This window comes from Lissotriton helveticus, chromosome 11, assembly GCF_964261635.1.
Source record: "Lissotriton helveticus chromosome 11, aLisHel1.1, whole genome shotgun sequence".
Lineage (NCBI taxonomy): Eukaryota > Metazoa > Chordata > Amphibia > Caudata > Salamandridae > Lissotriton > Lissotriton helveticus.
Window position 1 is genome coordinate 561,061,560 of NC_136072.1, and position 21,468 is coordinate 561,083,027.

The 21,468-nt window shown below is 44.4% G+C and overlaps 1 protein-coding gene across 11 annotated transcripts in view; it reads left to right on the forward strand.

Annotated features, from left to right (window-relative positions):
• The window catches only part of TACC1 (transforming acidic coiled-coil containing protein 1), an 875,899-nt gene that overhangs the window by 789,066 nt on the left and 65,365 nt on the right, over positions 1-21,468 (forward strand). The window lies entirely within an intron of this gene.

The following is a 21,468-nucleotide window of genomic DNA, read 5'->3' on the forward strand; positions in this document are numbered from 1 at the left end:
ATTATGGGGTCAGTCTTTAAGATATGCCAGCTGTGGCGTAAGATTCCTTTGAGTTGATTGGAATCCCTGAGGTCACAAGGAAGAAAAACATTGGGTCCTTCATCACATGTCAGACACCGTATGTGGTGTATTGTCTAGTATGCCCCTGCAACCTTAAGTATATAGGGAGCACCATAAAAAGTGTGAAGTTAAGAATCCTAGAACATATGAGGGCGATAGCCAACAAGGATCTGACTTCTCCTGTTGCCAAACACTTTGCCATCAAACATCGCAGCAACAGAGATCTGTTACAATACTTTGGGGTTGACCAAGTTCCAGAGAGTGAAAGGGGTGGGAACAGACTTTTAAAGCTAAGACGTTTGGAGTCTCGTTTTATTATTGACCTACAGACCAAAATTCCCAATGGTTTGAATAGTGGCGAGGAATTAGCCATCCATCTGGGCAAATAAACTGCATCAGTCAACAGCTTGCTGTCTCACTCTAATCTGATGGAACCTGTGTTGACCTGGGGGCTTTCCCCTGGTCATTATTAGCGGTTTCAAGTAATAGGAGCCGCCTAAGCCGATCCACGGCAAGATAATAATGGAGTGTTTGATCGAGTGGGCATTTGTATTTATTTTCTGTGACAAAATGAGTAACCATGTACAGTAAATAAGAGGATAAAGACGGATGGAATTTACATGTAAATTTTAGCATATCTAAAATGTACCTGCTTTAACTCATATACATATTTTTGGTCACAATAATCATTAATTGAACGTTGAATGTATGCTGATCCACAGCTTAATAACTAAATGAATGATACTGAGAAAAGGTAATCTGTTGCCCTTTGATCATTGTAACAATGTTACATTGCACATTCCAATATGGCGCCCGCGGTTCTGAGTCGGGTAGTCCATTTTCAGTTTCCATCAGTAGTAACGCACTGCATATAATGTCTTCCTGTTAGCGTTTTGTAATTACATTGACAAAGGGCTTTGCCCGAAACGCGTCTGCACTAAAAAAATAAAGAAACTCTGAAACCCACCCCGCGAGTGCTGCTTTTCTACCTCTCTCTCGGCTGGGAGAGGGGTTGTTGGAGCATCGATATTTCACGGTGCGTCGACCGTGCAGCGGCACCCACCGCCTGAGCCCCGTTTTTCGGCGCAATTGGAGCGTTTATATATATATATATATATATATATATATATATATATATATATTCACTGAAAAAACCATAGGTTATAGACCATATATAGTTAGGAATTAGCATTTACAAAACCTTGAAAATTCACTGAAAAAACCATAGGTTATAGACCATATATAGTTAGGAATTAGCATTTAAAAAACCTTATTTTAATCACACAAAACCATTGAAATTCCATATATAGTTAGTTGTACTAACTATATATCGCGCACCCGCAATCCACTGCTGATGATGTCACATATTACATCATTCATGACATGGTCAGTGACATCACTGATGACATCACTGATGACATCTCAAATGACATCACTGATGACATCACTGATGATAACATCCAGTGACTGTATGTTTCTGTAAAGTTAAAATATGTCTTATATATTGAAGAATGAGTGGATGTATAAGTGTCTGGATGATGTATTTAGTAGGTGCATGACTGACTGTATAAGTGAGGGATTAAATGTGTCTCACTGAGTGCATGGGTTAGTGACTAAACTGTTTTAAATTGTGCACCATTGTGTCTGTTGTTTTGTAATCTGATGCAATTGTTGATCATTAGCTATATAACTAACTATATGGGTTATTGATTAGTTGGCCAAGTATTTGTATGGGAGACTGAGTGTGTGTGTGTGTGGGTGTCTGGGAGGTGTATGACTCTGTGCATAGATGTGTGAGCAGTTGATTCACTAGATGTATGGGTTCAAAAGTGCATGTGGAAACAGCTGTATGGGCGGTTTACTGTGTGCATGAGTGTATTGGTGAGTGAATGGATATCTCAGTGCTACATGTCAAAGTAAGTACATATGTAAAACACAGTACATGTGGTAGTTGACATATATAAATAACTGTGCATAAGAGCCAGTGAATGTGTGAGTGGCTGTATGGATTATTGTGAACTTGTATCAGGGAATGTATAACAGAGTAAATATGTGTTATTATATGTTTCAATAAGTAAGGTGTGTTTAACTATATAGTTGAGGAAATGGAGGTGTGATTGATTCTTTGCAAGACTGATTAGGTGTGTGAGTAACTCCATGGATGAGTGACAGTCTGTGAGTGTCTGTTTACACTGAGTGTGTAGTGTAGCTCCTATTTTCCCAATAGGCTCTGCGCATTGGAATAGTACCTACAGCAGTAAAGGCCTAGGCCAGACGTTAACTAGGTCTACTACTGTCGATACTAGACTTAATTTTTGGGTTTGCCAGCTAAGCTCAGAGTTCGCTAGAAACTTTCTCGAATGTTCAAGGAAGGAATTAACTCCCCTGATTAGACAAGAAGGGATTTAGTTTCTGACAACCATAGAACATGACAACTTTGCTCTCCCCTAATCAAGAGTCAATCTCAAGAGTCGTGTGAGCACAAGGCAATTATTTTACTCAGTCAGTACGTGCATTCTTAGTCTCATCAGAATGTAGAGAAAAGGAAGAGACGGGCGTGTTCAATAAAAGATGTTATTTATTGATCAGTCTCTTTTCTCGTACAAGAGAAATGGATCGATATTATTGCAATACTTATAGTTAAGTAAAGTGCATACATTAGAAGCAATAGTATAAAATAATACTGTAAAAACATTGATATGGTTTCTGAGCCATACGATGTTTAAAATGATTAAAATATATTTACATACACATATACATTTGACTAAACGTACTCAACTGGTGTTTCTAAATACGCCTACCCCGTGTACCTGACCTAAGTCTAATGCGTGGGCGGGAATAGAAAGTTACAGTTTAAGTTAAGTTTGTTTTTGCCAAGTGAATAACTAAAGAATTCTCTGTGAGGGGTTATTCAGTTCTGTACCTGGAAGTTAGGATGAATGAGGAATGGTATCTCTTTCTCTGCTCTCGATATTCCAGGCTGCCTGCGAGGGCTGCCCAGAAGCGCCGGTGCTGGGTCTCTCGGCTTGAGATAGCAGCGCGTCTCTCAGCGCGTCAGGAAGGCGGGGCTGCTGCCTGCGGGGTCTGCTTCTGCTCTCGGCTTCGGCAAGTATGGCTGCTCCGTCTTGTCACCACGCGTGTGTTTGCATAGGGCAAGGTCGGCAATATTTATACCTTAAAGGTGCCGAGATTGACGTAAGGATGGACATAGGTACGTCAATAAAGATGTCATACGACTTGCTCGTTAGCACATTCTTTTGCAAAAGTTCTCTGTGAAATCAAAACAATGGCCGCACGGATTATCCAGGTTGTCATAGGTTTGATTTGTTATGAGAACGTCGTATGCCTTATCAGGGGCTGGAGGAATGTCGCTTGTCTAATTAGATCTCAAGCGTTATGACCTAATCAGATAACACGTTCCTGTGCCGTAGTGTGACTGCGTCAGATAACGGTATCTGCATCATGGGGGATTTCTTGCCTCATGGGCTGACTGTTAGTTAACTAGCTAGGTAGTTTAACCAGAATAGGGTCAGGAATAGGGGGATCGATTCAGGACCTATAGAAATACACGACAAGTGTATCTAAGGTTATATTAGAGTCTGAAGAGGTTCATCGTATCATCACATGAATGATGTCATGAGTAATGTCAAATGAGATGTCATCAGTGATGTCATTTGAGATGTCATCAGTGATGTCATCAGTGATGTCACTGACCATGTCATGAATGATGTAATATGTGACATCATCAGCAGTGGATTGCGGGTGCGCGATATATAGTTAGTACAACTAACTATATATGGAATTTCAATGGTTTTGTGTGAGTAAAATAAGGTTTTTTAAATGCTAATTCCTAACTATATATGGTCTATAACCTATGGTTTTTTCAGTGAATTTTCAAGGTTTTGTAAATGCTAATTCCTAACTATATATGGTCTATAACCTATGGTTTTTTCAGTGAATTTCATTGGTTTTTTAAAAGCTAATATCTGTAGCTGTAAAATGTATTCTTCTTTAAATCCAAACATATATTTTATATGTTTATTAATAATTTTTTTTTAATACTTTTTTTTTGTAAGCTCCCGGGGCGCGGACAGGTGAACGCACGGGTAAGCGCAATCTTGCGGCGCGCCCCGGGGCGCGTACTAATACGCGTCCCAGAAGCGCTATTGCCGCGAACGAAAACAACATCGTGACGTATCACGTAGCCGCCACGCCTTGCGTCATAAGACACGTATCGCGTAGCCGCGAGATGCGTCTTATGACGCACCGCGTAAGCGCACCCGGAAGCGCATACGATCGCGCAACGTAAGCGCCCCGATGCGCTTACGATACACGCCCGGGACGCACCCCGGGGCGCGTAGCGTAAGCGCGTCAAACCATGTGACTTTAAAATAACACTTTTCATTGGTTTAGAACTTTTTTTTTTCCAAATTGTGTGAAACCCACCCATTTCTCTCACTATTGCTTTGTACTTGGAGAGAGCAAGAGCTGTTCTGTCTACTCTATCTCCTACTTTTCTGATCTCCAGCAATGGCTGCAAGAGAGTCATCCAGCAGTGATTCAGATGGATTTTTAGATGAGGACCCTCCTCAGCAAAAGAAAGAAACCCATTTCATCTGGAAATTTTACGACATCCCTGAAGGACAGAAAAAGTAACCTGCAAAATATGTGGGAGTAGTTTATCCAGAGGCAATCCTCTGAAAAAATATAGTTTTGGGAATGCTAATTTGATCAGGCATGTGAAAAGAAGACACCCTAACAACTTTGCCAGGGAGAGTGTCAGAGAGCTGGCACGGAATGTACCAACAGATGGCGGCAGCACCTCCACTGGTGGAGCAACACCTTCGGGACCACCCCGTGGAAGAATGGTCCCTAACATTCAGCCGGTGTTTGCAGGCATCACATTTTTGTGCACGGAGTGTGACGAACTGCTCTGCTATGGGGAGCAGAGTGTTGAACTCATTGCCCTAAAGAAACAGCAACACCGCTGCTCTGCCAGTCCCTAAATTTTCAAATTTTTTTGCTCCTGTTGAGCAGTTTTGGAATCCCTGTTTTTGTTTTTCCCTTGACAAAAATCCAAAAAAAATATAAAATTGTTTTAAAAAGTCTAAAAAAAATATAAAACAACAAAAACAAAAAAAAAATATATAAAACAACAAAATCTAAAAAAAGTTCTTTTCAGAACTACCTCCAATTTATAAAAAGAAGCTTTTTTAAAAAAAAAAAAGTCTGTCATTTTTAATCTCCATGGTACGCTCCCCCGTAAGCTCCCCGGTGCGCGTACCGGGCGCTCCCCCCCGCGAAAATCGATTTTTTTTTATTTATTTTTTTCACCCGCGGGAGCCTTTTATGGCCCCCACATCAAAAGTAGGGGGTCAGGGGGGTGTACCCTGCCCCCTTTTGCTCATTTCCCCCCTTTGATTCTTGCCACCTCTTGTGTCTCAATCCCACCGAGACACAAGATGGCGGCCGCTGCGGACTGTTTCGAATGTTTACAGACACCCGAGAACCAATCAGCTTGCCGTGCGCAAGTCGCGTGGCGCGCCTGAAGCGCTCCCCGGTACGCGTACCGGGCGCGGCTCTAGATATATATCTTTTTTTAAACCTAATTTACTCAAAATTCACAGGACCACATATCTTGAGACCTAGCAAAGGCACATCGGGCAAACAATATCTACAATTTTGCCAAGTTTCGTGGAAATCCATTCAGCCGTTCGGGCTAAAAGTGAGGCCAACCGCCCTATGGAAAACTCAATGTTAAAAACACGTTTTGGGACCCCCCTTTTTTCTCGGCCCCCCCTTGACGAAACCCCCCCAAATTTTCGGGGGCTGCTCAGAAACAAAATGTTCCATTTTCCTGAAAATTTCAGCCAATTCCGTCCACAAACGCCAAAGTTATTAGACATAGAATTTTCAAAAATCCCATAGAGAAAAAATCCTAACTATATATACCTACTGGCGACCGCCAGTAGGTAATATTAATATATATATATATATATATATATATATATATATATATATATACACATATATATACATATACACATATATATACATATACACCTTGGCAAATGCCTGGAGCTCCATCTGCTCAGCTATGCTTCTAGCCCCGGCCTGACCCAAGCTTGCCTGCTTCCATTTTAGCATCTGGGAAAAGTGACACCGCCAGAGTTAAAGGTTTCATTTGTGGCTCGTAGGGTGTCGGACTAAGATGAGTCACCTAAGATTATAAGTATTGGTGTTGTGAAAAGCACAGATAAGTTAGGTAGGTATTAGATAGTCCGTCTGAAACATGCATTTAACTATGACCATCCCTCTGCAGGTTATTACGGTCACTGTTTCCAGTCCAGGAGCTTTAAACGACAACCTAGAGCATTGTGGGTGTTGTAGTCTTGTTTTCTTTCCAATGACCTAATTAGACTAGCTCACCTGACATCAATGTATTGTAGGCGAATAGCTGAGCCAGTGCAGTTGTAAAACACATGTGATACAAACTAGCCTTTTGTAATGAACATATATCATTATAGCGCTGCACTTTGTGTTTTACTTGCTGGGTTAATTTTGTAAATGTCTGCCTTACAGAAGGATACATTCGAAAAAAGCAATATTTCGCCGACTGCAGCGGTGTTTGTGTTTTTACCTCCAGTATGTTTGTATTTAAGATGTTCTCAGATTACAGTTGTTGACTAATACACTTGGTATCTCGTGCTAGACTTCAAGGATGAGTATTCAGTCAACAATCGCCATGGTGTATAAAGTGCCAACTTGTAGAGTCAGTGCGCCACTTAGTGGCTCAATTTTGAACAGCACATTAAAGAAGTTCGAAGGCCCAGCTGGATAAAGACAAACGTAGTTGCTTGCATGAGTCCTTTTATTCTCCTGCACATCACACCTCACGTCCTTTCGCTTCCTTGTTTTACACAGTTTTACACAGTTTCAACTTACGTTGCAGGAACAGCCTTATGTTTGTGTTTTCAAAACATTTGTCCACTAAGGTGGGCATTTATTTCCCCACTGACTTTATTGTTGCACACCCGTTTTAGGGATTGTATGATCAACACATTTTCGGTCGTTAACGCTCATCTGCACGGTGCGTTCCCTCGGTCAGCCCCTCTAAAAAATCCTAAGAAAGTGAGAGATCTAATTTACTTATGTAAATCATGTTGACGTCACAATAAGTAACATCATGCTCTTTTAGAATTCTTTATTATTTGGAACTCCTATTTTGCAAAAACAAGTAAAAGTATATAATCAGACAAAAATGGGAAAAGAGCGTGTTTTGTTTTACTTTTTATAAGTAAAATATATATTTGGTACATTTCAAGGCTAATTTAGCTCATAAGTATCTGAAATGGACATTGTTTTTGAACAAACATTTGGAACCCAAGATTACGATTTAAACCGCATTTAGAGAATAAGCAGGTTGAACTTTCTGTTCATGTATGCTTGCTTTCTGCTGTTTTTCTCTGTCCAGTTTCAAAGCACAAAAACACTGCACATTTGCAGTTCTTTAGGCAAAAAAAGGGTTAATGGTGTGAAGGTTCTTGTTACTTGTCAAATAAGATATTTAAAGATAACCCCCTACTGGGCCTCTCTCCGACCTAAAAGGGACTTTATCCAGTGGGCGGCATCTGAGGGGCTTGACGTGCCATCATTTTTTTCATTTAAGAAAAAACATTCTGATGCTTTTTAGGTCCCACCAGGTCAGCGCATGTGCTGTTTTGCGGCATGTTGTATTGAGGTATGGCATACAAGCTCCGTCTATTTCCCTGCCCATCTTTTTCATTGGCTCCTCTTACTTTCCTTGCTAAATGGTTGCTTTTCATTTGTGAATAGGCTTGTCAGTCCCCTCCTTGGTACAGCCTTGTCTGCATTTGTTACCTCCCATAACGACTGGACCTTTTACTGGTGTTGTTACACTATCTGCTTTATAAGTTGATGAGCACTACTTTCTTTAATGCTCTTCCCCTATTCCACCCACGACATCGCAGCACCCCCCCACTTTTATTTTAATAGTAATGTATTTATTCAAATGACAGCGCTGTCCGCTTTAACTACTGTAGCCATGCTTATTTGATTATTTAATATATGGCGCGGTCCGCTTCCACTTTAGCGGCTGTGCTTATTTATTTATTTAATTACCAGCGCAGGCCGCTTTCACTTTACCAGCCATGCTACAGAAACTTTTGAAATCATTTTTTTTTTCATTTTGAGTGAAAGCGCCATATTGCTTTCACTTTAATCTTGGCCACGCCCCTTTGTTTAGACACTGCTCACTGTAACGTGAATATTCGAGCAGCGTCTTAAAAAAAAGGGTGCATTGACCATTAAAGTGGTAACGCAACGCGCGCCGCGTTGCAGGTCCAATTTCCTCTGCAGTGGGCTACGGAAGCGGTTCCATATCTGGGCATCAAACTGGCGGCCTCCCTTCAGACCACGGTAGACGTCAACTATACCCACCTACGACAGAAGGTTAGACAGGAGCTGGGACAATGGAAACACTATCCGCTGTCCTGGTTAGGCAGGGTAGCGGCGATCAAGATGACGATTCTTCCCCAGATTCTTTACATTTTTTGCACTATACCTCTCGTTCCTCCTAGAGGTTGGATTAAATTGATGCAGTCGGAGCTCTCTCAATTTATCTGGAACGGGAGGAAGCCGCGTCTGAAAGCTCAGATAGCGATGCTTGCCCCGGAACAATGAGGGATCGGGATTCCAAATCTAGCCTCCTACTTCCAAGCGGCACAATTACGCTTCATGGCGGAATGGGTCCAATGGGAGTCCGGGAAGCATTGGTTATTCCAGGACCAAGCGGTGGCAGGGCGCACACTGAAAGAGATCCTGTTTATGTGCAAGATACACAGGCCCCACAACCTGTACGCGTCACACATTACGCGAGTCCCGCTGGAGATTTGGGATCAGGTTGGAGTGGAGCTTGGTCTCACCACCACCCCTTCACCTCTCACCCCCCTCCTTGATAACCCCGACTTCCAGCCGGGGCTAGATGGGAAGGCCTTCGAACGATGGAAGTCTGCTGGTTGTCGCTCCCTTTGCCAGGTGTATGGTCCCGAAGGGATAGTCCCCTTTCCACAACTACGCCAGGACTTCGGCCTCCCAGAGTCCGAGCGACTCCGCTACTTCCAAATCAGGCACTGGGCCCTTAGCAAGACAGTGAGAGCGGAAGCGGATAGGCGACTGACGGTTTTTGAATACTGGCTGATCACACGCAAGTCAGACAAGCAGCTAATCTCGGACCTATACAAAATGCTCACACACAAACACAAGTACACCTACAGCGCGAGTAGGGCTCGATGGGAGAGAGAGATGGGGAGGTCCTTTACACATAAGGAGTGGGAAGGAATTTATTATAGAGCACGACACTCGGCGTACCATATGGGGCTCACTGACACTCTCACAAAGGTGGTGACCTACTGGTACTACACCCCAGAACGGCTATATGAAATGGACAGTAGCAAAGACCCCTTGTGCTGGCGGGGCTGTGGACAACTGGGCACTCTCACGCACACACTATGGGAATGTAGCCTTCTGCAGGACTACTGGTGTCAAGTTCTGGACGATGTAGATAAACATTTTGACACCGAAATCCCACGCTTCCCTTCCTATGTCATTCTTGGGCTCCCGAATGCACTGACCTACCCATTACGATCACGAAGGGGACGCCTGATAGCTATAGCTCTGGGTTCGGCGCTACAAAACATCGTAGCACACTGGCGCACGACCCTTATCCCCACGTATCAGGGTTGGCTCCATCGACTGTGGATGGTATTGGGTATGGAAAGACTTTCTTTGTATAAGGCGGGAGAGGGGGCAAAGTATGCTGAGCTTTGGCAGCCGTTTCTGGCCCTCCTGTCCTCGGAGTTCATAGAGGTCACCTGCCTGAGGTATCTTAGATTGTTGAGGCTGACAGAGACTGCCCTGGAGGAGAAGGGCACCAAACCCGCCCTCAGGTCGGGAGAGTGACGATGTACCACCAGCTGAAATGAGACTGTGGACCGCGGGGGGGGTGGGTATAGGGGTATGGGGGTTAGAATTGTTGGGGTTGGGGTAATGGGGCGGTGGGGTGTTGGGCACGGGGAGGGATAGGTTGGTTAAGGCAGGGGGGGTTGGGGATGGTTGTTCAAGAGTGTGTTGATGAACTGCACAACCAGGCAACAGGGGCGGGCTATATTACACGCCAGCGACAGTGGGTGCGGGTTGGCGGAAGTAGCTAGAGCGGCCCTGAATAGCACTGCAATGTTTGAAACGCGGCCGGCCCGTGTTGGTTTGTAGGCGGCTTGCTGTGTATAATCATGTTCTTCTACATACTGCATAGTCCTGACCCCTCTGGTGTAAACCAACCCCAGCTCCTATTGAAACGATTGGCAAGCGCTCTTGATTGTTGATGCCTGTACTGTGTTGACTTAGTCAATAAAAAATATTTAATACTAAAGTGGTAACACATTTGCAAGAGTTTGAGCTATTGGCATTAAAAATAACAATGCCTTTTATATATACGTGTTGCGTTTAAAAACACATAAATAAAAGGCATTGTCATTTACAATGCCAATAGCTTAAAAGCTCGGAAATGCGAGACCTATTGCACTGAAAGTGCTTGTTGTTAAAAGACAACAGTCCCAGGATGGTTAATTCAAAGAGTTGTAATGCTTCAGCTGAAATGTAAGGCAGGGAGTCTTCTGTGTTGTCAAACCGAGGGAGGGCCAGACAATTAAGCTTTCTTGACTGACAGAAATGTATATGTGCACAACTGGTCAATCCGCAAATGTAAAGGGTGCTTGGATGAAGATATTGGCTTTAGTTGTTGTAATCACTTTAAGCTACCTTATGATACAGATTTATTCTTTTATTTTGAGTGGTATTGTAGTGAGTTACAAGCGGAACTCTCAAGTATGTGCTTTTATAGGACAGTTATAAAAAAAATGTGCACTATAATCAGTCCGAGTATTTTTAAAATCTATATTTTGGAAGCACTTTTTTATCTCAAATATTTTGCACCTTTTTGAGCAGCCTATCTTATACTGTGTGTAATGCACGCTCACAATAATGACTTACATATTAACAGTGCTTTCTGTCACAGATTGGGACCTCATAGCACTAGACATACATAGTTACTACTCTCCACTGCACAAACTAGGTTTCAATTATGTGGCTACTTTCTTACAGGCAAATTGAGGTTTCATAACGCACTGTAAGTTATTTACCACTGATTAACTTAACTTACATTTATTTTTCATTTAAGGTGTGCCTTCATTTATATTTAGTTATCTAAAGGTGAAAGACCCAAAAAAATCTACAGAATATTTAGATTTTCTAGGCTCGCCATTGACCCCGCTCCATTAGCACACAGCATCACAGTTCCCATCATTTTTTAAGACACTTCACCCACTGACTTTGCCAGGGGGAAGGAAGGTTTTAAAAAAAAACTATAACCATGATACTCATGCACAGTGTGTGTACAAGAAAACAGCTGTAGTGTTGGGGGCAGAAGACACACCTCAGCCTACTTTAGCCTCATGTAAAGGTAACAGAGACTACTCTCTAAAAATAGTCGGGGTACTCCGTACACCCTTGTTCACCACAACTTGTGCCCTGTCCTCCTTTCTCAGATGATCACTGCACCCTAATGGATTAATTCTGATTGAATAGACATGCCTTTAGCGTCCTGACTCCTGAATTTATGGACTTTATAGTGAATGCTGTGTGTCCCATACAATTCCCTATGTGGGTTGTGGAACAAAGAGGCATTGATTTGAACAGCTTAATCAATTTTTCACAGACATACTGGCAGTCTTGATAATAAGAGTTAAGAGAGGAATTCCTGCCTCTCTTGGAAGAATTTTGAAGGATTTAAGGATAAAAAGGGGGTAGTTCATATCGATGCCATACACCCTTTCTGGAAAAGGCTTTGTAAATAATGCAGATGACTTTGACCTCCTCCCACTGTCAGTCGATCACTATCAGGGTGAATTATGGGTTTGTTGCTTCATGTCAAGACATATTTTTAATTGTCCATCACAAGGCTGGTATTTACCGGCAGTTAGTGGTAGGCAGTATCACACATCCTTGGACCCTAACTCTTCAATATTAGGCCAGATGGCGATGAGCTCAAACACTGCCTTAGACACCCTTCAAGATCCCGCCCGTTCAAGGCCCCATCAACCTCCTGACACATGATAACATTATTTTTAAGGTTGGCAGGTCCAAAAGTGGCTGAGCTGTAGATCAATCACTACCAGAGCAGAGACAACTGAGGTTGGTCTGAAGAAATAAAAACCTTTTAAGGGGTTCACTGATACACCTGGCCCTTAAACCAACAAAGAAGAGATTGGCACGGAAGCTGTAATATGGAAAGAACATTTTTAATAACCTCACATGAGGGAGACTGCGTCATACAGTACCCTCAGGCCACTGTAGGAGACAGTCTAAGGAGTACAGAGAACAGGGGGCCTTATATATGCATTTGTTTCATAGTCCGCATAAAACCAAGGGGAGGTCCTGGCACATACAAGCATGTTTATTGACTAATATGGGTATAGAAAATTTGCTTGCTCCACAAAGTGGGAGGAGAAACTAAACTGAACATATCCGTAAGAATAGCCTGACAGTTCTACACTAGGAGCAGGTGCATTCTACCAGCTAGGCCTTTATGAGCATGTGCAAGGCTCTGGAAGAGAGAGAAAGCACATGGCTAACTAAAATGGCTGCCAAGAACAAAATGGCTTTTAGCCATGCTAACAGCGATTCCTGCAATCTTTAACAGGTCTACTTCACTACTTGATTGTTTTCAAATAATAAAAGGTAGCAGAGTTAGCACAATATTCATATTTTATTTAATGTATTTGACTAGCATCAGAACTTTCCCAGCAGGTGAAGCTAGGGAAAATTGAAGGGTTTGCCTTGTGCTGCACAGCCAAAAAAAAGTCAATGATCGCTGAGACTGACGTTGTCCTTTTTGAGTTATAAATGAGATCTACCCATTCTGCTCTGTTGGGGCTGGACCAATGAGAGGTGTTTTTCTTGGTGATTTGGGTAAGCAATGGCACTACCTGTGATGGGCACTGTTATTCAACAGTGGTCTCTCATGGCTGTGGTACTGTTGAATTTTAGTTTTAAATCCCTGTTACACCCTGTGTACACCTGACCCTTCAAGCGTCTCTATCGAGCAGTAAAGGTTTACTCAGGGAGGTGGTAGTAGGTTTGGAACAGTCTGAAATTTGTTGTTTAAAAATGCCTTTATTTACATGAAGGGCTTTTAAAATTAGACTCCACAAAATTTGAATGTGCTTGCCCGTTCTGTGATTAAGTTACAGCCTCAAACCTATTGATGGTATTTATGCGGGCAGTGCTATAATAAAATAACATGAATCTGTAGGCAATAATATCCCTTTGGCAGGAGATCACATCTGAAGATCTTTAGGTCTCAGTTCTATACTGTGAGAAATGTTTCTCAATTACTCTACCTGGTGGATGAAATGTTTCATAATTACCAAGGGTAACTTAGAATGCTTGCCCTTTGTCCTAGTTTGTCGGCAGCTCTGGGATGTAGTGAGGGTAGGGTAGTGAAATTGTGCACAAGTTAATGACAATTGGCATAATGTCAGCAATCCAAATCCTGTGAGTGCCCAATCCGAAAGACTGTTGTAACTGGTTTGTAAAAGAAACTGGTCTCAAAATCAAGGTTCTAGCATTCATTTAACATAGTCCTTTGGGATCTAGTGGCAGGGAGAAACTAGCACAGTTCAAAGGTTTCACTAAGGACCCCACTTGGTCCTAAAAGTGTATGTCCCAGCAAGGAAAGTACTGGTGCTGAAAATGAAATAATTACATAAGCTGTAGGGCATCACTTTTGGGGGCCCCCTAATGACCCAAGTTCTATTCACACTGTAGGTTGGTGCTCTTCTGGGCCACCATGAGAGGAGAGTGCTTCCACTGGTCTCCCCACTCTGTAGTTTCAAGTGGGTTGCAACCCTCTACCTTTTTGCTAAGAAACTGGCTGGTGGCACTGAGGACGCTCTTTGAGTTCGTTTGTGCATCCGTAGGAGCAGTCCACCACCCTCCAAATTTAAATGATTGAAGTCCAGAGGCTCGGGCCAGTTAGGTGAGGAGGGGGGCACTTTCATTTTTATTTTAGTATCATTTATTATTTTTCAAATCTGTTTATTAAAAGATTGAAATCTTATGCCACAGCATGAAAACATATAACAAGCATTTCACTAGCATACATATTGCATTAAAGGCAACACAAATATAGTAAAAACAATAACGTTGTGTATCTCACGTCTGTTTTCATTACGACTTATATCGTGACTGTGTCATGCTGAAAAAACAGGAGCTGCTGCAGTAAATAAGTAAAAGATAACATGAAGAAAGAATTAAGAAGGAAGAGAGGGGTCCAAGAGGAGGAGAGGCTATCTCGAATGGGGTCCAGCAAGGCTTCCTAAATGGGGTTAAAGGGTGGATATCAGGCACTCTGGAGTGCCAAACTAGGGGTTTTCCCGTGGAATTTTGAAACATTAGGCCAACCAGGTCATGAAATATTTGTAGGGCATGGAGCCGAGGAAGAGTGAAACAAGCATGCTCCCAATCTGGATAAGTGGTCAGTAAGTGGCTGACCAGTACATGTGAATTTGGGTTCCATATGTGTTGCTCGGCACGAGAGGAGTTCCATTGCCAGAGGCGGGTAAACCATAGAGTGATGAAACGTGCAGAGGGGTTCTTCCAATGGAGAGCTAGTAATTGTTTAGCGGTGCCAAGCATATGTGAGATGAGATGCCAATCAGAGTGAGTCATGGACAGTGAGCGCCAGGGGCCGTATTCCCGATATAACCGCAGGATATGTGTTCAGTATGGGGAATCAGATAGTGTCTTTGATGTGACTCAGGGCTTCCTTTCAGTAGTGGGTCAGCGAGGGACAGGACCACCAGATATGAATGAAGTCCCCAGCCATCGACTGGCAGCACCAGCAAGAGGAAGAGGAGGCTGGGAACATCTTTTGCAAGCACTGAGGAGTGTAGTACCATCTTGTCATGAGCTTATAAGCAGTTTCCCGCTGAGGTATGCTTTGGTATTTTTTAGGGATGTCATGCCATAGCTGTTCCCATTGTTTCAGGGTGATCTCCTCTGTAGTGTCTGCGTGCCATTTTTTGGGGTATAAGTCGTGTCTGGTTGGGGTAGAATGTTGCAGTAGTTGGTAGGTGCCGGAGAAAAGGCTGTGCGTGCCTTCATTAGAGCATACTAGTGATTCGAAAGGGGTAAGTGGCCGAGTGGCCCCTTGGATGTTCAGAGGTGTAAACCACCAGTGTCAGATTTGATAGTATTGCAGTCTAGCCTTGTTTCTCCCACAAAAAGATCTTGCATCATATGGCATTCGCCCTCTCTCCACGCCATGAAAGATTGCATCTTTAGAGCAGGAGGAAAGTCGGGGTTTTGTGCCAACGGGGGGTTGGGAGAGCTAAAAGTGGCAAGGTCCCTTCGTACTGTAACTTTGTCCCTGGTGTCTAACACTGTTTGTGTGGGTAAAGCTATATAGGCACTTTGAGGTTGAGCATGGTCTGCAGGCCACATCCCAGTCCATGTGGAACCAGTGCTTTTCGCTTTTGTGGACCACCCATTCCAAAATGAATCGGAGGTGGGTTGCCCAGTAGTACACAAGGAGGTTGGGGCATGCCAGGCCACCCCTGTCCCTAGGGAGCATATGGAGTTTATTGCGGAATCTCAGACGTTTCCCGCCCCAGATAAAGGTGGTGAGGTCACGCTGCAGACAGATTTTCAGCAGGGTAGACATTTTAACCGCATTAAGTTGTCCATGCTAAGAGATCAAAAGCAATTTCCATGTTCTTAGATCTTCTAATACTGATTTCCTACACTCTGGCCAGTTTGCCTTTGTCCATGTCGATAGAGAGGAAGTTATGATCGGCCGAGATAGCGAAGCGGACGTGAGGTCCATTGGAAAAGAGTGAGCGCTTGCATGTCTGGCATATCGTCACTAGGGATTGATAAATTCAACGCACTGGATTTGGCTAGGTTGAGTTTATAAACTCAGGTAACGTCAAATGACCTCAGGAGTGAGATCAGTGCGGGCAAAGAATTCCCAGGGTCTGTCAAGATCAGTAAGACGTAGTCAGCAAATTGTGCTACTTTGTGTTCACTGCCCCCGAAGGGGATGCCCATGATATCTCCTGCCTGTTGGACAGCAATTGCCAATGGCTCCACCATGAGGGTGAAGAGCAGGCATTACTGCCTGGTGTCCCTATATATATATATATATACATGGATGGGTTGGGTGAGCTGGCCGTTGACCCTAAACTGCGTTTGGGGAGCGGTATAAAAAGCCATTATTCGAGAGACCATAACTGGACCCAGACCTATTTTCTGGAGGACCACCCACAGAAAGCCCCAGTCTTTGTGGTCGAATGCTTTTTCAGCATCTACATATTACTGAAACGGAGATATCCCGTTGTTGTGCTTTTTCTATTAAGTGAGCCACCCGACGTGTCTTGTCTGCCCCCTGATGCTGTTGAATGAACCCAACTTGGTCTGGGTCAACCAGGCCTGGCATATAGGGTTCCAGTTGTTTTGCTATAATTGTACTTTTTTTGTTTTTGTTTTTTAAATAAATGTAATGTTTGTGAACATTGCATGCTGTCATCACTGGCACAAAGTCACCCACAGTATTGCAACTAGATTATTGTAAAATGCCTCACAAACATAGGGGCACATCTGTATTAGGGTTACTCCTAACTTATTGCAGACAATTATTTCCTGCAAAATGGAGTTTGCAAGATGGATGATAAGTGCTGCACGCAGAAGACACCATTTGCCCAACTTCTTTCCCTTGACTGTGGCATGAAAGATTGATTGGCCCTTTGAAATAATAAGATCCATTGCACATCGATTGGCAATGAGTGTTGGTCAGGTCCCCAGCTTTGGGAATACAAGTTGGAGCTGCTGGCGGCTGGCTGAATATCTTGTGAGCGCGGTCCTACTAGGGGCTGTGACGGTGCACAGAGCATGGAGCTGCAGCTTCTTATTTCCAGCCAACTAAGACTAAAACTTAAGACCCTGCTGGACTGCTCTCCTTCCCGTCTCTGCCTTGCCTGTGTGGATGCCTCATCAGGCCCAAAGATACTACAGAATCGTCCCATTTCCTTGGAGCCCAGTACTTCACATCAGGAAAGAGGAGTTAGGCTGCAGAAGGCTCAGTCTCAATGACTGCAAATGTTCACTGGAGTCTCTACAACCCCTCAACAGAACTAGAGGTGTTTTATTTCTGAAATAACAATTAGTACTTGTTTAACTGAGGCAAATGGTGACTCTGCTTGGTGGGCAACCTTCCCAGCATGGAGCATTATTATGTTATTTCTTTTTAGGTCTCGTGACCTTAAATGCGCGCAAGCGCATTGAGGAACGAGAATTCAAGTGCTGAAAATGCTCATGAAACCACCAGCTTTTTGCTGGCGTTTTCATGCAGTTCATGTGAACCACGTGTTCAAACATGAACGCGCATCAGCCTCCCTCCATTTGCCGCACAGCACATCAAAGGGCTTCGCCCAGCGTGCGCTCTGCGGCTTCTCGGCTTCTCCTCCCCTAACTTCCTTGCATTTCTCCTCCCCCCTCCCCAGCCAGCTTCCCCCAGGCCGTGTTCCCTCATCCCTTGCACCCCCTCCAATGATCGCACGTCACGACCAGAAGATTTGTTTTTTTAGAACAACCTCCCTGCCTTGACTTTTCTTGCTCCGTCTCTTCTCCAGTGTCTTCCTTCTCGTCCATGTCTCCCTGGTCTTGTTATCTGCCTTTTTTTTTACCTCTACTTGTAATTGCACACATGTCACTTTTTCCTTTTGTAACGTATCGCTTGCTACCTCTTGTATTTTGTTTGCTTTTTTCGCACATGCACAATTGTCATCTTTGCCTCATGCAATGTAACGTTTGCTTTTGTAACACGTCCACTTGTAATTTTCTCCTCATGTAACGCTACTGTTCCCATTGTGAAGCGCTTTGACACCTTCGGGTAAAGTCCGCGCTATATAAAAACGCATAAAGTAAATAAAAAAATAAATCAAATCTATTCTCCCTTTCAACAGCTGTCAACGTCTAGCAGGTACAGCACAGGCAGCAGCAGTGCAAGCTTCCCTCACGCATAGGACAGGTACAGCACAGGCAGCAGCAGTGCAAGCTTCCCTCACACACGGAGCAGGTACAGCACAGGCAGCAGCAGTGCAAGCTTCCCTCACACACAGAGCAGGTACAGCACCGGCATCAGCAGTGCAAGCTTCCCTCACACACGGAGCAGGTACATCTCAGGCAGCAGCAGTGCAAGCTTCCATCACACATAGAACACGTACAGCACAGGTGGCAGCAGTGCAAGCTTCCCTCACACAGAGCATGTACAGCAGAGGCGGCAGCAGTGCAAGCTTCCCTCACACACGGAACAGGTACAGCACAGGCAGCAGCAGTGCAAGCTTCCCTCACACACAGAGCAGGTACAACACAGGCAGCAGCAGTGCAAGCTTCCAACACACATAGAACAGGTACAACACAGGCAGCAGCAGTGCAAGCTTCCCTCACACATAGAACAGGTGCAGCACAGGCAGCAGCAGTGCAAGCTTCCCTCACACACAGAGCAGGTACAGCACAGGCAGCAGCAGTGCAAGCTGTGCAAGCTTCCCTCACACACAGAGCAGGTACAGCACAGGCATCAGCAGTGCAAGCTTCCCTCACACACAGAGCAGGCACAGCACAGGCAGCAGCAGGGCAAGCTGTGCAAGCTTCCCTCACACACAGAGCGGGTACAGCACAGGCATCAGCAGTGCAAGCTTCCCTCACACACAGAGCAGGCACAGCACAGGCAGCAGCAGTGCAAGCTTCCCTCACACACGGAACAGGTACAGCACAGGCAGCAGCAGTGCAAGCTTCCCTCACACACAGAGCAGGTACAGCACAGGCAGAAGCAGTGCAAGCTTCCCTCACACACAGAGCAGGTACAGCACAGGCATCAGCAGTGCAAGCTTCCCTCACACACGGAGCAGGCACAGCACAGGCAGCAGCAGTGCAAGCTTCCCTCACACACAGAGCAGGCACAGCACAGGCAGCAGCAGTGCAAGCTTCCCTCACACACAGAGCAGGCACAGCACAGGCAGCAGCAGTGCTAGCTTCTCTCACACACGGAGCAGGTACAGCACCAGCAGCAGTGCAAGCTTCCCTCACACACGGAACAGGTACAGCACAGGCAGGAGCAGTGCAAGCTTCCCTCACACACGCAGCAGGTACAGCACAGGCAGCAGCAGTGCAAGCTTCCCTTGCTCATAGAACAGGTACAGCACAGGCAGCATCAGTGCAAGCTTCCCTCACACACAGAACAGGTACAGCACAGGCAGCAGCAGTGCAAACTTCCCTCACACACGGAACAGGTACAGCACAGGGAGGAGCAGTGCAAGCTTCCCTCACACACAGAGCAGGTACAGCACAGGGAGGAGCAGTGCAAGCTTCCCTCACACACAGAGCAGGTACAGCACAGGCGGCAGCAGTGCAAGCTTCCCTCACACACGGAGCAGGTACAGCACAAGCAGCAGCAGTGCAAGCTTCCCTCACACATGGAACAGGTACAGCATAGGCAGCAGCAGTGCAAGCTTCCCTCACACATAAAACACGTAAAGCTCAAACAGAAGTTCTACTTGTTTCTTCTCTCTCACACACACACACACACACACATGCACAGATATAGCACAGGCAGCATCAGTGCAAGCATCCCTTGCATAACTGATGCAGCACAGGCAGCAGCAGGGTGCGCGCGCACACACACACACACACTCCCCCCACCCCAACACCATCCCCTGCATAGAGAACAGTTACAACACAGGCAGCAGCTGTGCAAGCTTCCCTCACGTCGAATATTCCAGCACTGACAGCAGCACTGCTTGTTTCTCTCACACACCAGGATACAGCACAAACCGTAGCAGACAAGCTTCCATTAGTCTCAGTACAGGAAGAGCCTCCTTCATATTAATAATTATAATCATTATTAATGCAATTATTTTTAAATGAACATTCGTATAGCGTTAACAAACACTACCAAAACAAAATCTCTTGGTGCTATTAAGTCAACAAGGACTACAAGTAGAAAGGGCGTGTTTTATGCACCGCTTGCAGGTTGTCAAAACACATAAATTAAAGGCATTGTCATTTAGAATGCCAGTAGCTCTCAAAATCTCGCAAATACGAGACCTATTGCATTGCAAATGCTTGTTTGATTCCTTCACCTTGCCATTTGCTGCGTTCCACCACCTGTTAGCTTGCCAGGTAGGCAGGTCGAATAACCCTTTTTGCCTTTTGTGAGTCTCTTGTAGCCCCTGTGTCTATCTCCGCACCCTGAGGTTGGTATTTCCTCACTTTGCAGATACCAGAAACACATTGGCTGCTATTGTGTTTGCTTTTGTTTGTGCTGTTTAGATAATAGTGAGCCTTGAGGGTCTGAACTATAATAATTAGCGAAGAGATTCAAAGTGACCTGTTTGTGTACTTTGAGTTTCCATATCCATACTTTATTTCATTGGTTCTGTCTTTCCATTTTCAGTATGTTCTAAGATCCACAAACATTCAAAAGTGTTACGCAAGCATGCCAAGGTTTCTTTGCTGCATACCGTTTTCCACCTATATTATTTGGTTCATGGTTTCCCATTTGTGATTTTCTTTCTGATTGTAAGAGTATAATTTTTATTATCATCACTATTACATTTGTCATTTGTGCTTTATGTGCTTTGTATTTTCTGGGTCCTGTTTATACTCTAAGTATATTTTCTCTATGAATTACTTTATTAAAATTATGGTGTAGCACATCACTTTGGCTGAACGCCCAAACTTTATTGTAGCTGTAAGTTTTTGTTTTTTATAGCGCGAACAACTTGACCCAAAGGTATCGGCTATCAGAGCACTTTACTTTGCACCAGTTGCGTTACATAAGGACACATTCATTTTTTTGTTAGGCATGGGGAGATTAAGTGATTTGCCCAGAATCACAGGATGTTCAGCGTCATTGCCGAGACTCGAAGCCAGTTCTCCAGATTCGAGGTCGACCACCCTAGCCGTTTATTTGTTTCTAGACCTGTCCTACACTCCTCTCTTTTGGGATTAGAAGTGGCAGGACACCCATGTCTGCCCATAGAGTCATGGTACATTAGTGAGGCACACTTCTCTTGCACACTTGATCTCTGAGCATTGACTGCCCTCTGTGTGGGCTCAGAGGCCCCTGTGACTGCATGCCCTATAGAACCCGGCCTGGCATTTGGTGTCTCGTAAATGGGTATCTGTGGTGAAATGTTTTTGGTGGTGTGGCACACTGCCCCTGCTGGTTCTCACCATAACCCGAAGAACAATGAATTATGGATCTGGTTC